Genomic DNA, 13,077 nt, shown 5'->3' on the forward strand with positions numbered 1-13,077 from the left:
AAGGGAAGGGGGACTACACATACAGGAGAAAGTAAAGAACACACTACTATCTAAAAACCCAAGAGATCCTCCAACTAGCTTTAATACATCAAGTCTTTTCATCATTGCTCTTTTTATAAACTGAGTCAAACATTTAAAACCTTTTACCCTCGACATTTGTATTTAACTGCCCAATAAGAGTACCCCCAACCATCCCCAAGAACCAAAGTTCTCAAAGGCACCATTCAGAGTCCTTCAGCCTTTACTACTTCTTCCCCCTTCTCTTCTGCAGCTTATAGGGACTCTTCGGGGCTGCTGCCCCCTGCTCAGACAAAGAGTCCTCGCCCGAAGGACCAGTTTCCAGCTCACCGCTGGACCTGCCGTCCTCTTCTCTTCCCCTGTCCTCCGGCCTTCCCAGCTGTTGCTTTAGAAATTCTTGAGCTTTCAGTACAGAGTCAATCTTTTCCTTCTTCCCTTTAATCTTGAATGTTACTCTTTCTGGAAATAGCCATTTATATCCAATTGAGTTTGTTTGGAGAAAGCACAAGTTCTTTGTATTTCTTTCTGTGTTGTCTTACTTCAAATGGAATATCCTTTAGCGTTCTGACAGCATTCTCCCCTGCCTTCAGGGGTGTTGCCACTACTGCTTTCAGGATAGCATCCCTGACGTGCCTCTTCGAGAATCTTACTACAATTTCCCCAGGCAGATTATTTTTCTTTATATATCCTGAATATGACCTGTAGGCCACATCCATGTCATTGAGTAACAATTCCGCTTTTATTTCTGTTACTGGGGCAAGTAGCTCGCTCATAAGTCCTTTAAGATTCTCTCCTCTGTTCTCTGGCACCCCCTGGAAGCTCAGGACCATATTGGCCTTATCCATTTGTACTTGGAACATTTGATCTTCCAAAGAAGTAGTTTTCTTTTCCAAATTTTGCACTTTCTTCTTCACTTTCTGTGTTGATTCAGCCACCTCCTTCACTTTCTCAGGATCCTGCTTCATTACTTGGATCAGATCTGTTATTTGGGTTTGTTGTGCAGTTATACTCTGTGTGACCACCGACATCTGCTCTTTGAAGTTATTCAGCTGTTCCAGCAGAGGGCAAATGAACTCCGCTACAGCCTTTGCTGTCTCGCTGGTCGTTTCCGGCTTTGGGGACTCCAGTTTCATTTTCAACAGTCTTTCTTTGTCTTTGTCCCTCTTCCCCACCATCTTTTTCCTTTTTGTTTACTTTTGGAAAGTTTCTGAAGTCTCTGAATGTGCACTTAACTGCTTAGCTCGCTTGGGTAAGTACTTCTGGGCAATTCCAATCGCGTTTTTATTCTGCTCCCCCCCTTTCACTCACAGTTTATACACGTGGGAAGTGTCCCCCCCGCTCGCCTTTCTCGTTCTGCTGAATAGGGTAGGGAGCACCTTTTCTTTCAAAATTCATTTCATAATTGACTCACCTTCATAATTGGCCTTCCGACCATACTTCTTTCATCATTTTTTTTGTTTAACTCTCCTGAAAAGGAGAGATTTTTTTGCTTTTAATATAAGAAAGAGGATGGGTATATAGTGGGAATAATAAAAGAGCTAGTGGTGTTAATATTAGTACATTAATTTTTTGTTAGTAATAATCCAATCTTCTTTGGCTTCTCCAGTGAGATGATCGATCGTCTTTCATCAAATCCTGTAGAGAATAAAAGTGTTAATACATTAGTAGTGTCCCTTTGGTTTATTGTTAATAAAGTCTTTTCTTGCGCTCCATGAACCAGTCCTCATTTTCTGGGCATTCTTCCTTTCACATCTCTCGAGTTATAAGATGGACCTGCTCCTGCTCCTTCTTCTTCTGGCTCTTTGACCTCCCCCTCCGAGTCGCTGTCCTCTTCGCTTCCAACCGTCTCCCGTTTAGCAAGTGCTGCTTCCTCTGAACTGGCGTGTCTCTTCATGAAATCTTGAGCTTTGAAGATAGAGTCAATCTTCTCTCTTTTATCTTTAAACTTGAAGATAAGTCCTTCTGGATTCAACCATCTGTAGCTAATTTGTTGGTTTTGCAAGAATAAGGTCAGTCCTTTATATGCCTTCCGCTTCATCCGGATTTCAAATGGCACATCTTTCAAAATTCTGACTGTCTGTTCTCCGATCTTCAAAGGCTTTGATGAAGATGCTCTCAAGATTTGATCTCTGATTTTCTGCTTGGTAAATTTGACCACCAGTTCTGCCAGCAGGTTATTCAACTTTGTAAAATTGGAGTAGGGTCTGTAGATCAGATCCATCTCTTCGCTTATTTTATCCGCTTCCAAGCCGGTCAGTGGCGCCAAAGCCTCCGCTAGAATACTCATGAGATCCTCTTTTTCAATTTCTTTTATTCCTTGAAATCGGAGAGTCAAGTTTGATTTTTCCATCTGAAGCATCAAAATCTTTTTATCTTGCATTTCTTGGTGTTTTTCCAATTTATTGACCTTTTTGACTTTTTGGGTATCTTCCTTCAAGACCAGACACTTCTGCGCAATTTCCTCCGTCTTCTTAGCTGTATCATTCAATTGCTTCTGCTGGTTATTGAGCACACTTTCCATGTTTAACAACATTTGGTTTATTTTTTGCATTTGCTCCAGCAGAGGGCGCAGTGTCTTGCTGTCCTGTTGATTGACAGCCTGCTCAGAGAGGCGGGGGCAAGAACCGGAAGTTCCTCCTGGCTTCTTCATCAGCTTCTCCTGAACCTTTTTCTGCCCCGACATCTTTGTATTATTGTTTACTTTTAAAAAGTTCGTGCTGCGCAGCTCCAAGATAATTTCTCCTGCCTCTCTTTCAACAATTCACCAAAAGGTAACACCACTCTTCCAGTTTCTCACTCCCCCCTTTTCTAGCTGTTAATACAGTCTCAGTTCATGGGGGGGATCTCCCCCTCCTCCCTCCCACTTTTTCGATGGGGGGGAATGCACTTGTCTCTCTTTTCGCCCGTTTCGATCGTCAACTCACGTTTTCTGCCGATCACTTTCCTTTTTAATCGCTCTTTCGCTTCACCACTCTGTGATGTTCGGCGACATTGCTAGTCCCCTCGTGGAGGCAAAGCAGCAGCAGGGCCATTGGGGCATGGGGCGAGCCTCAATTTCCGACCTTCAGGCCGGGAAAGAGGCACATCCCCTGTGCGCCCCGGGTTGGAGCCCCTACCTGGAGCTAGTCAGGGTCTCCACTTGTGCGGATCCCCCCCTTCACCGTGCGTGGGTGAATCGCCTTTGGGAGCCTTCCGAAGATGCAACCGCCATTCGCAATGGCCAAACCGAAAACTCTTCTTTCATCATTTTTAACGCCCTATCTCCTGCGCTTGACCCGGTTAGCTTCACTTGTACCATTCCATCTCTTGGCTGGAAGAACCACTGGATCAAAGGGGTGCCTTGATTCTCTGGCATTCTGCCATTGAAGAAGCTACCCCCTCAAAGCTCCTTGGTCAGGGCCCCTTCACCGGGTCCCTGGGGGAGGGTTACGAACCTGTTCACCCCCTCCTTCTGCCATAGCACGGAGACACCCCTGGGAGGTCTGGGGGGTGAGTCCACAAGCGTGCCGCCATCAACCGGAAGTCTACTTAGCTCAGATTTTGTCTATAGTCACCTACTGGCCTCTAAAGCAGAAAATAGAATTTTTGAGGCTTCCGGTCGGGCTAAGATGGCAAATTGACGCATCTCACGATCGTGTGAGGTGGACGGCAGCTTCTTCTGACAGTTTGGGCACTAATTTGCCCAACGCAGCACTACCCAGGTAGGGGAGTTGACTAGCAGAGCATCAAGATCCGAGCGGAGGTTGAGATTGGCGTGAGATCAGCTTCAGAGGAAGCTGGTGCCGTGCTTTGATCCCCCCCCCACGAAGAGGACTTTTGCGATTCATCACTTCAGAAGCTGACCGAGCTGGAATTCCAGCATAAATCCGCCATTTCCCGATTTCTTTACATTGAAGAACAAAGGGGTACTAAAGAAGCAATGCGATAACCCGAAGATAAGCGCGTAAGGTAACAAAGACTTTTTGCTTATCGCATGAGAGGTTCGGCGAAAATTGAAACAAGCGGTTGAGCGTCTTAGAATTTAGATGAAACAACTAACTTTATTACGTTCCAGAGAGAGCAGCGCAAAGTGCTAAAATAATGTAAAAAGTGACTTTGTTTAACATTCCTGTGGCTAGCTAAGTTAAACAGTTGACCGAAGAACCGAAACTGACAAGAAAAACTGCGAGACTACGTCATTGTTTTTCCTTCTAACCGGAACTGTGTTGCGGAAGACAAGCGAGGTGCTAGAGTGGGCTTGGAGGTCAAGTAAAGACCGGAAGTGGATCGGCACGTTAAAGGTGAACACCGGAAGTTCGAAGGATTGGTTTCCAGGTTGCAACAGGAAGTATATAAGAAAACCGCTCTAGCCAGAAAAACCATAGAAAAGTTGCGCCCGCCATTTTGGGGAGGACTGAAAATAAAATTTAAAATTAAGCCTTAATTCGGAAGATAAGAAGAGCGGAGATGGAACGGATCAATTAAGCGTTTCCCAAACTATCATAGAGGTGAGAAGAAGAGTTGGAAAGAAATTTTTAAAGCTTCAAAATGGAGCCAAAGTCAAGACTAAGATCAGCCTCACTATCAAGTCCTAGGATGGCAGGTAAAGACAAAAAAGAGTGGCAGGCTGCAATTGAGGGAATGGTGAAGAAAATGACTGATTTAATTCAAGGTTTGGGAAAGCAACTCGAGAAGCAAATGGACTTACAAATGGCAAAACATATGGAAAAGCAATTAGAACAGCTGGAATAAGTACAGGAAAAAAATGTAGCAGCAATCAAGGAATTGGTAGTAGCAGAGTTGGCAGAAATAAAAAAGGATGTGACAGAGGATAAGAAGGGAGTGCAAGGTCTAACTACTAAAACGTCGGAAATGGAGCAGAAAGCACAAGACTTGGAGAAAAAAGTTGACGTTTCAAAGCAAGAAAAGAAAAGGTTGGAGTCAGTGATGGATTATAGATTTATGCAGTACCATCTGAGATTAAGAGGAATAGAACAAAAAGAAGATGAAAATATACATGAAGTGGTGATTGCCTCGCTAACGGAATACTTGGAGTTAGAAGAAGGTGAGATTTATTCGAGATTTGACTATATATACCGAGTGAATTCATTATATGCAGAGAAAAAGAAATTACCAAAGGATGTGATTGTACAATTGACGACGCAAAAGTTGAAAGATGAAATTTTTAAGAAGCAATTTAATCAGGCTTTGATGATTGATGGGAAGAAGATAATAATAATGAGAGAACTCCCAAGAGCGATCTTACTGGAGAGGAAGAAGTACAAAAAGTTAGTGGACAAACTCAAAGAATTAAATATCAGATTCAGATGGGAAATTCCACAAGGGCTGACCTTTACCTACCAAGCTTTGAGATACACAATTAGAAATATGAATGAATGTTACAGATTTAAGGCGGACAATATAACTGATTTTGGTGACATTTAAGACAAGACACTATGGATTACAAATTTTTATCGTGGAATGTGAATGGGCTAAATTCACCCAATAAGAGAAAATTGGTGAGACATTGGTTGGAAAAGCAAAAATGTAACATAATTTGTTTACAAGAAACACATATTAAAAAACAGGACTTTAAATATTTGATAAATAAAAAACTTGGAGAAGAATTTTATTCCTTGGCATCCAAAAAAATCAAAGGAACGGTAATTTATGTAAAGAAAGACTTGGATCCAAAAGAATTTTTTTGTGACAAAGACGGTAGATATATTGGTGTAGAAATAACGATGCATCAGAAAAAGACTTTAATTGTTAATGTTTATGCTCCTAATGGAGCAAAAGAAATTTTTTTTAATGATTTGATGAGTGATTTGGATCAGGTGAGCTACAAGCAAATACTCATGGCGGGAGACTTTAACGGTACTGTAAATAACAAACTGGATTGACAATCTAAAAAAGGAGATGATAAGATCGGAAAATTACCTAAGTTTTTTTTTAAGTTGATGGACCAGGAAAAATTTGAGGATGTTTGGAGAAAACTGAAGGATTTTACTTTTTATTCGAATAGACATAACTCTTTCTCAAGGATTTATATGATTTGGATGTCAGGTGAATTGATATTGAAAACTCAAAAGGTTGAGATTTTGCCCAAGATTTATTCAGATCATAGTCCATTACTTTGGATGTCTAAAGAAAGATTAATACAAAGATGTTGGAGATTAAATGAAGATTTATTGGATAAGAAAATTGTTTTAGAGACTTTAAATAAAGAAACGCATGCATTTTTCCAAATGAATTTAAACAAAGAAACGAAAATTCAGACGGTATGGGATACATATAAAGCAGTGATGAGAGGATTACTTATATCATTGAATGCTGGTGATAAAAAAGAAAGATTAAAGAAACAGAAGGATTTAGTAGAGAAAATACAACAAAAAGAGACAGAGTTAAAGAAGAAACCAGGGAAGAAAAAAATTATCAGAGAAATACAAATCTTGAAAGAACAACTGAATGAGATTGCAAACCGTGAAATGTATTGGAATTTAAAGAAACTGCAAGAAAAGTCATTTGAAGGACCAAATAAACCAGGAAAATTTTTGGCTTGGCAATTAAAAAACTGAAGGGAGAAGAGGTCAATAACTAAAATAATAGATGAGGGCAAATAATTTACGGATATAAATGGTATTAAGCGTGCATTTTTTAAGTATTATGCTAAATTATTCCAAAAAAAGAAGATTGATTTGGAAAAAATAAAGAACTATTTAGATAAAGTGAAGTTACCAGAGATTAAAGAAAAAAATAAAGAATTGTTGAATGCTAAAATTCAAAAGGAAGAGATACATAGAGTGATAGAAGATGCAAAATTGGGGAACGCTCCGGGACCAGACAAATTTACTGCAAAATTCTATAAAAAAATGAAAGAGGAGCTTACCCCGATTTTTGAACTTCTGTTAAATAAAATTAGAGAAACCAAAAAGATTCCGGATACTTGGAAGGAAGCTAATATTTCGCTTATACCGAAAGAAGGTCAAGAATCAACAAATGTTAAGAACTATAGGCCGATCTCTCTTCTTAACAACGATTATAAACTTTTTGCCAAAATAATTTCTGAGAGAGTGAAGAACTATCTGAAGGATGTAATATCCGAGGAACAAGCGGGATTTTTGCCAAATAGACAGATTGGAGACAATGTAAGAATGGTCATTGATGCAATTGAATATTATGATAAACACCCCGAAAAAGAAGTTGGATTTTTGTTTGTGGATGCAGAAAAAGCTTTTGACAATTTAAATTGGGATTTTATGTTTCAAGTGTTTGAAAAAATGGATATTGGACAACCTTTTATGAATGTGATTGAAGCAATATACTCTGATCAGAAGGCAACGTTAAATGTAAATAAGTCTATGACGGAATATTTTAGAGTTAAAAAAGGAACAAGACAAGGATGTCCCTTATCCCCATTGTTGTTCATCTGGATTCTAGAAGTTTTATTGGGGAAAATAAGAGATGATAAAGACATTAAGGGACTTACTTTAAGAGGTTTTTCATACAAATATAGAGCTTTTGCGGACGATGTGATGTTTGTGGTTGAAGAGCCAAGGCGGAATTTACCGATATTATTGGATGCAATAAACAATTTGGAGACCTGGCAGGTTTCTATGTTAACAAAAATAAAACTAAAGTGTTGTGTAAGAATATGATAAAAGAACAACAATTGAAGTTGCAAGAGGAAATACAGTGTGAAGTAGTCAAAAAAACTAAATAGGAATTGACGTGACAATGAAGAATATAGATCTTTTTAAGAACAACTACGAGAAGCTTTGGACTAAGATACAAGAGGATATCAAAAAATGGGACACTTTGAATTTGTCGCTTTTGGGGAGGATATCGGTGGTCAAAATGAATATTTTACCTCGTTTAATGTTTCTGTTTCAGACCATTCCGATAGTTCGAGATCTCAAGGTGTTCAATCAATGGCAAAAAGAAATATCGAAGTTTGTATGGGGAGGGAAGAAACCAAGGATTAAAATGAAGATTTTATGTGATGCAAAAGACAGAGGAGGTTTTCAATTACCGAATTTAAGACTTTATCATGAAGAGGCGTGTCTAACATGGTTAGCGCAATGGATTAATTTAGACAATCAAAAGGCGTTGGCGTTGGAGGGACATGATTGTAAGTTTGGATGGCACGCCTATTTATGGTATGAAAAGGCCAAAATGGATAATTTTTTTAAGCACCACTATATAAGAAGATAACTATTTGAGACGTGGAATAGATATAGAAGATTTTTTTTGGAGCAAAGACCATTGTGGATTGTGCCGGCAGAAGTACTGAAACCAATATCAAGATATAAAGGTGAAGATTGGTTACCATAGGGAGCGGTGGCGCAGGCGGTTAAACGCCTGCCAGTAACATCTATCTATGGACAGCAGCTACAGCTGTTCAAATCCCACCACGGCCAGTGTGAGCAACTGGCCCTTGTCCCAGCTCCCGCCAACCCAGCGGCTCGAAATCGCCGATTAACACCTTTGCGCAAGTAGATGAATGGGTACCTACCTTAGTTGGGTAGGGGGCACCCTCCCCCGTCGAGGGGGCTGCTGGAGTGTCAAAGACTGGCAGAGAGGCGAGGCGGCGAGTAAGCGGCTGGAAGATGGCGTCCTGGTACAGCTCGAATGACGGAAGCAGACGGCGGCGGAGAGGCGGAGTCGGATGACGTGGGGAAAGCGGACGGCACAGGCGCGACGGAGCCGGAAGGACAGAGCTGCAGCCGTGCCAGAGTGCGCCACACGTCGGAGGGGCCTGGCTGACTCTCCGCAGGAGTGACCGTCGAAATGGAGCCAGAAGACAGCCGAGAGACATCGAGCCGAGGAACGCCGACCCGAAGACCGTCCGGTACCTCCACTGGGTGCTGATGGGGACTGTCCCCCACCCTGTGTTCTGTGGCCATAGATTAGGTATGAGAATCAAAAAGTGTAAGCCGCCCAGAGACCCCCTAGCGGGGGTTCGTGCAGGGTAATAAATCGAATGATAAATAAAAATAAATAAATAAATATCGAGATATTTTGAAGATAGAAGGAAAGACTATTGAATTAAAACCAAGAGAGGAGTTAGACTTTAAATATGATTGGTTGAATTATAGACAGATCTATGACCTATTTGTAACTGATAAAAAGAAATATGGTTTTAGGGGAAAAAAATAATGAAATGGAATGTGTTTGGGTAGAAATGGGAAAAAAGATGATTTCTAGAATTTATAAGATTTTGTTAGTATGGTATACGGAGGAAGAAACGGTAAAAGAGCAAATGATAAAGTGGGCTGTAAATATGAATAAAGAAATACGTATGTCAACTTGGGAATATTTATGGAAATATTCAATGGAAATTTCGAATTGTACTAACTTGAAAGAAAATTGCTATAAAATGATGTATAGATGGTATATGACCCCAAAGAAAATTGCTAATATGAATGTAAATATGTCTAATAAGTGTTGGAAGTGTAAGAAACATGAAGGCTCTTTTTACCATATGTGGTGGACATGCGAGAAAGCGGTGACATTTTGGACGGAGGTCCATAATGAAATGCAAAAAATATTGAATTGTCAATTTAAAAAAGAACCAGAAATATTGCTTCTAGGTCTTAAGATGGAAGAGTTAAATGTTGCTAAAAGAACTTTGTTTTGGTATTTGATAACAACTGCTAGAATGACATATGCGCAGTTTTAGAAACAAGATAAAATCCCCGAGGTATGGGATTGGATAAAGAAAGTACTTTTTATGGCCGAAATGGACAAACTGACAACAAAACTGAATGACAAAGATACTATGAGTTGTCAAAATTGAAAATGTAAATATAAGGTTACCGAAGATATTATATGATTAAGGAATATGATAGTTTTAACTATGATGATATAAAAAATGATTGAAAGGTTTAAGCATTGCGGGAAGCCAAGACTGTGGGGGGGGAGGGGAAAAGAAAGGATATATATGAGAATGATTTGTAATACTGAAAATGTTGTTATATCCGGTATAATAAAATTTTGTGTACAAAAAAGAAAAGAAAAGAAAAAGAAAATAGAATTTTTATATTCTGCTAACTGGGAGAAGTGTAATATTTAAAATACAATGTTTTGCTGTTACAGCTGTTAAAGAAGAAGAGAAGAAGAGAATGGATTTATACCCCGCCCTTCACTACCCAAAGGAGTCTCAGAGCGGCTTTCAACCTCCTTTCCCTTCCCCACAACAGACACCCTGTGAGGTTGGTGGGGCTGAGAGAGCTCAGACAGAAACTGCTCTTTGTCAAGAAGAGCTGTGCCAGAACTATGGCTTGCCCAAGGTCATCTAGCAGGTGCAAGCGGAGGAGTGAGGAATCAAACCCGGTTCTCCCAGATTAGAGTCCGCGGACTTAGCCACCACACCAAATTCAATCGGTATTTCTTAAATGCTAATACGGTAGATGGTATCATAAACAGGAATATAAGCGGTTATTTTGAAATATGCCAGTGAATATGCAGGAGGAGCAGCAACCAGAGACGGTTATTGCCCATTTGCCCTCTCTGGGGACTTCTGTGGGCTATTAGTTGGCCACTGCAGGAAACAGGAAGCTGGCTTAGCTAGTTTTAGTATTATCCAGCAGGGCTTTTCTTTCATAAATAAAACAATTACTTGTGTTCTCAGTAAGGCGATGAGAGCGATGTGGAAGAAGAGGAACCTCAAGGTAGTAAAGATACGGATGATAGAGCTAAGGAAAAGGATAGAAGAAGGAGAAGGGCCAATGCACTATCGCTACAAGTTATAACTAGACAGAAAGCAAGACTCTATAGAGAACGTAATAAAAATGGAAAGAAGGAGTGATTTGAACATTTTGTCGGTGAATGTGAATGGTTTGAATAGCCCCCAGAAGAGAAAGAGGATTATTAAACAACTAAGTAAAACTAATTCTGAGATTGTTTGTATACAAGAAACACATATAAGAAAGCAAGATGTTAAATACCTGAATTCAGCAAAACTAGGAAAGGTGTTTTATGCAGCAGACGATAAGAAGAAGAGAGGGGTTGCTATCTATGTTAAAGAAAGGCTAAATCCTGAACCTGTGTATGCCTCACTAGACGGGAGAATAGTCGCTATTTCTGTAACAAGGAACAATAAAAGACTTTTAGTTGTGAATATATATGCTCCTAACCAAAATCAGGAATCATTCTACAAGCGACTTCAAATTATAATGGCTGAGCAGTTCTCCCAGATTAGAGTCCCCGCACTTATCTACAATGCCGAACTGGCTCACAACAAATGAGTCATTTGCTGTGCTCGCCAGGACCTGAAAGATCCAGATTTTCTCTGGCCTCCTCTATAGTCAAGAGCAGAGAAGAAAAGCGCTTTTATTGTGGCTAGCACAATCTCACTCAGAATAGCTTTCCAGCTTTGGGTTAGGCATATAGCTGTTCTCTGCCTCCCCTTCTTGTCCTATAAATCCCCTCCCTATTTACCTGCTCTGTATTGCCCCCAAATGGAGGAATCACACCCAATGAAACCACAGCCTATTGAGAATAAGAAACTGTGCTGTATCAGTAAAATTATTTACTAGATTTATTTTACTAGATTACATTGGTGAGATATTCCTTTAACTTCTGTGACTGACTTCTTAATTATGTCAGCTGTAAACACTTTTGTGTAACTTCTGTAACACCTCTATGCTGTGTACTATAGCTTTACTAATTCAGAAGACAAGTTTACAGTAAAGGAGAATAGATCTACTTAAAGCACATACAATGTTTTGTGAGTGTGAATTCTAAAAGAGCTGATAAGTGAATTGTATTTTTAGTAGGCTTAAATAATATCACACTTACAATTACAATGTACTGAATGCAATTTTTTTTATGATGTTATAGACACTTATAATGGGGTTTCCCCACTTTGGGTATGTGTCTACCATCGAGTCTTGGCTGAGGGAAAGTCCCCACAACTTGAAATGAGCAACAAATGACTCCTTAGGTAGAAATCTCTTCAGATTCTACACAGGAATTTGTACTGAACTTATAGAATAATAATGTTTAGACTATACCTATATGGTTTTCCATTTAAATTTTTAGAATTTTTTTGATAAGTTACCGCTTGATGTCTAAATGTGCAAAAAAGCAAAATAAGAGAAAAAAGTAAGGAAACATAATTGGTTTGATAACCTACTTTATTTTTTGCACACCATATAACAGTTTCTTGTTCTCAATAGGCTGCTCTATATTGCATACAGGACCCCAAGAAAGAAGGGGGACTGTGGTATCAGCGGCCTGAAGCTGACCATACTCGATTTGTTATATTTGTGACGGCTGCTTTGATTTGGTCTGCTATAGGGAATAAGCACATCATGCAAATGTGGGTTTTGTTGCCAGGACATACATGGCCCAGAATAGTTTGGGTGTGATTTCTTTGTTGGGAATGATGGTGAATTTCTTTCACTTCTTCTTGTCCATATAGTAACTCAAGTAACATTCTGCTTGAGCAAGGACTTTTTCCGCTCTCTCCTGCAATACTGGAGCCTTTGGGCACTCATTCAAATTAACAGGCAGTAGGTTCAGAAACACAAAAGGAAGTAGCTGTTCACACAGTTGCCACATATCTTGTGGAATCACTGACGGTTATAAAAGTGGATTAGACAAGTTAATGAAGTAAAGGTATGGCTCTTGGCCACGGAAGCTATTGTGTAGTGGGTTGACCGCATGGCTAGGCTCTTGCAGCTCCCATAAAATGCTGCACGCTTGACTCTTACACAACTAAGACAAAGACAAATGGCCAGGAGGCCAACTATATACATATCCAGGGGACAGCCCTGGATCCCATTGGGGGGTTTGAACTTCCCTCCCATGTTTCTATTGGCTCCCGGTTGGAGAGACCAGGAGCCTAGTTCCCATTGTTCACCCAGGGTCAAGCTCTGGGTAGTCGCTGGCCCCTGGTGGCGGCCAGTGGACACAACATCCCTCCCCCATCTTTCGTCCCCCCCCTTATGTCACATAGTCCTTTAGGTACGCCGGGGGCCGCCGCTCTCTGGTGGAGCGTCTGGGGCTCGGAATACGGACCTCGGGGGCTCCGTCCCCCGTGCTGGGGAGCGCCTGTGGTGCCGTCCCCCCCGG

General features: G+C 40.5%; 1 long non-coding RNA gene across 1 annotated transcript in view; it reads left to right on the forward strand.

Annotated features, from left to right (window-relative positions):
• Positions 1–6,411, forward strand: part of LOC107117833 — a 16,100-nt gene extending 9,689 nt beyond the window's left edge. The window contains exons 2-3 of the long non-coding RNA XR_001482746.1: positions 3,795–3,797; positions 6,402–6,411. This is a non-coding gene — a long non-coding RNA (uncharacterized LOC107117833). The remainder of the gene's footprint in view (positions 1–3,794; positions 3,798–6,401) is intronic.
• The last annotated feature ends 6,666 nt before the right edge of the window (positions 6,412–13,077 follow it).

The sequence above is a fragment of the Gekko japonicus genome, unplaced genomic scaffold (assembly GCF_001447785.1).
Source record: "Gekko japonicus isolate JY-2015 unplaced genomic scaffold, Gekko_japonicus_V1.1 scaffold5278, whole genome shotgun sequence".
Classification (NCBI taxonomy): Eukaryota; Metazoa; Chordata; class Lepidosauria; order Squamata; family Gekkonidae; genus Gekko; species Gekko japonicus.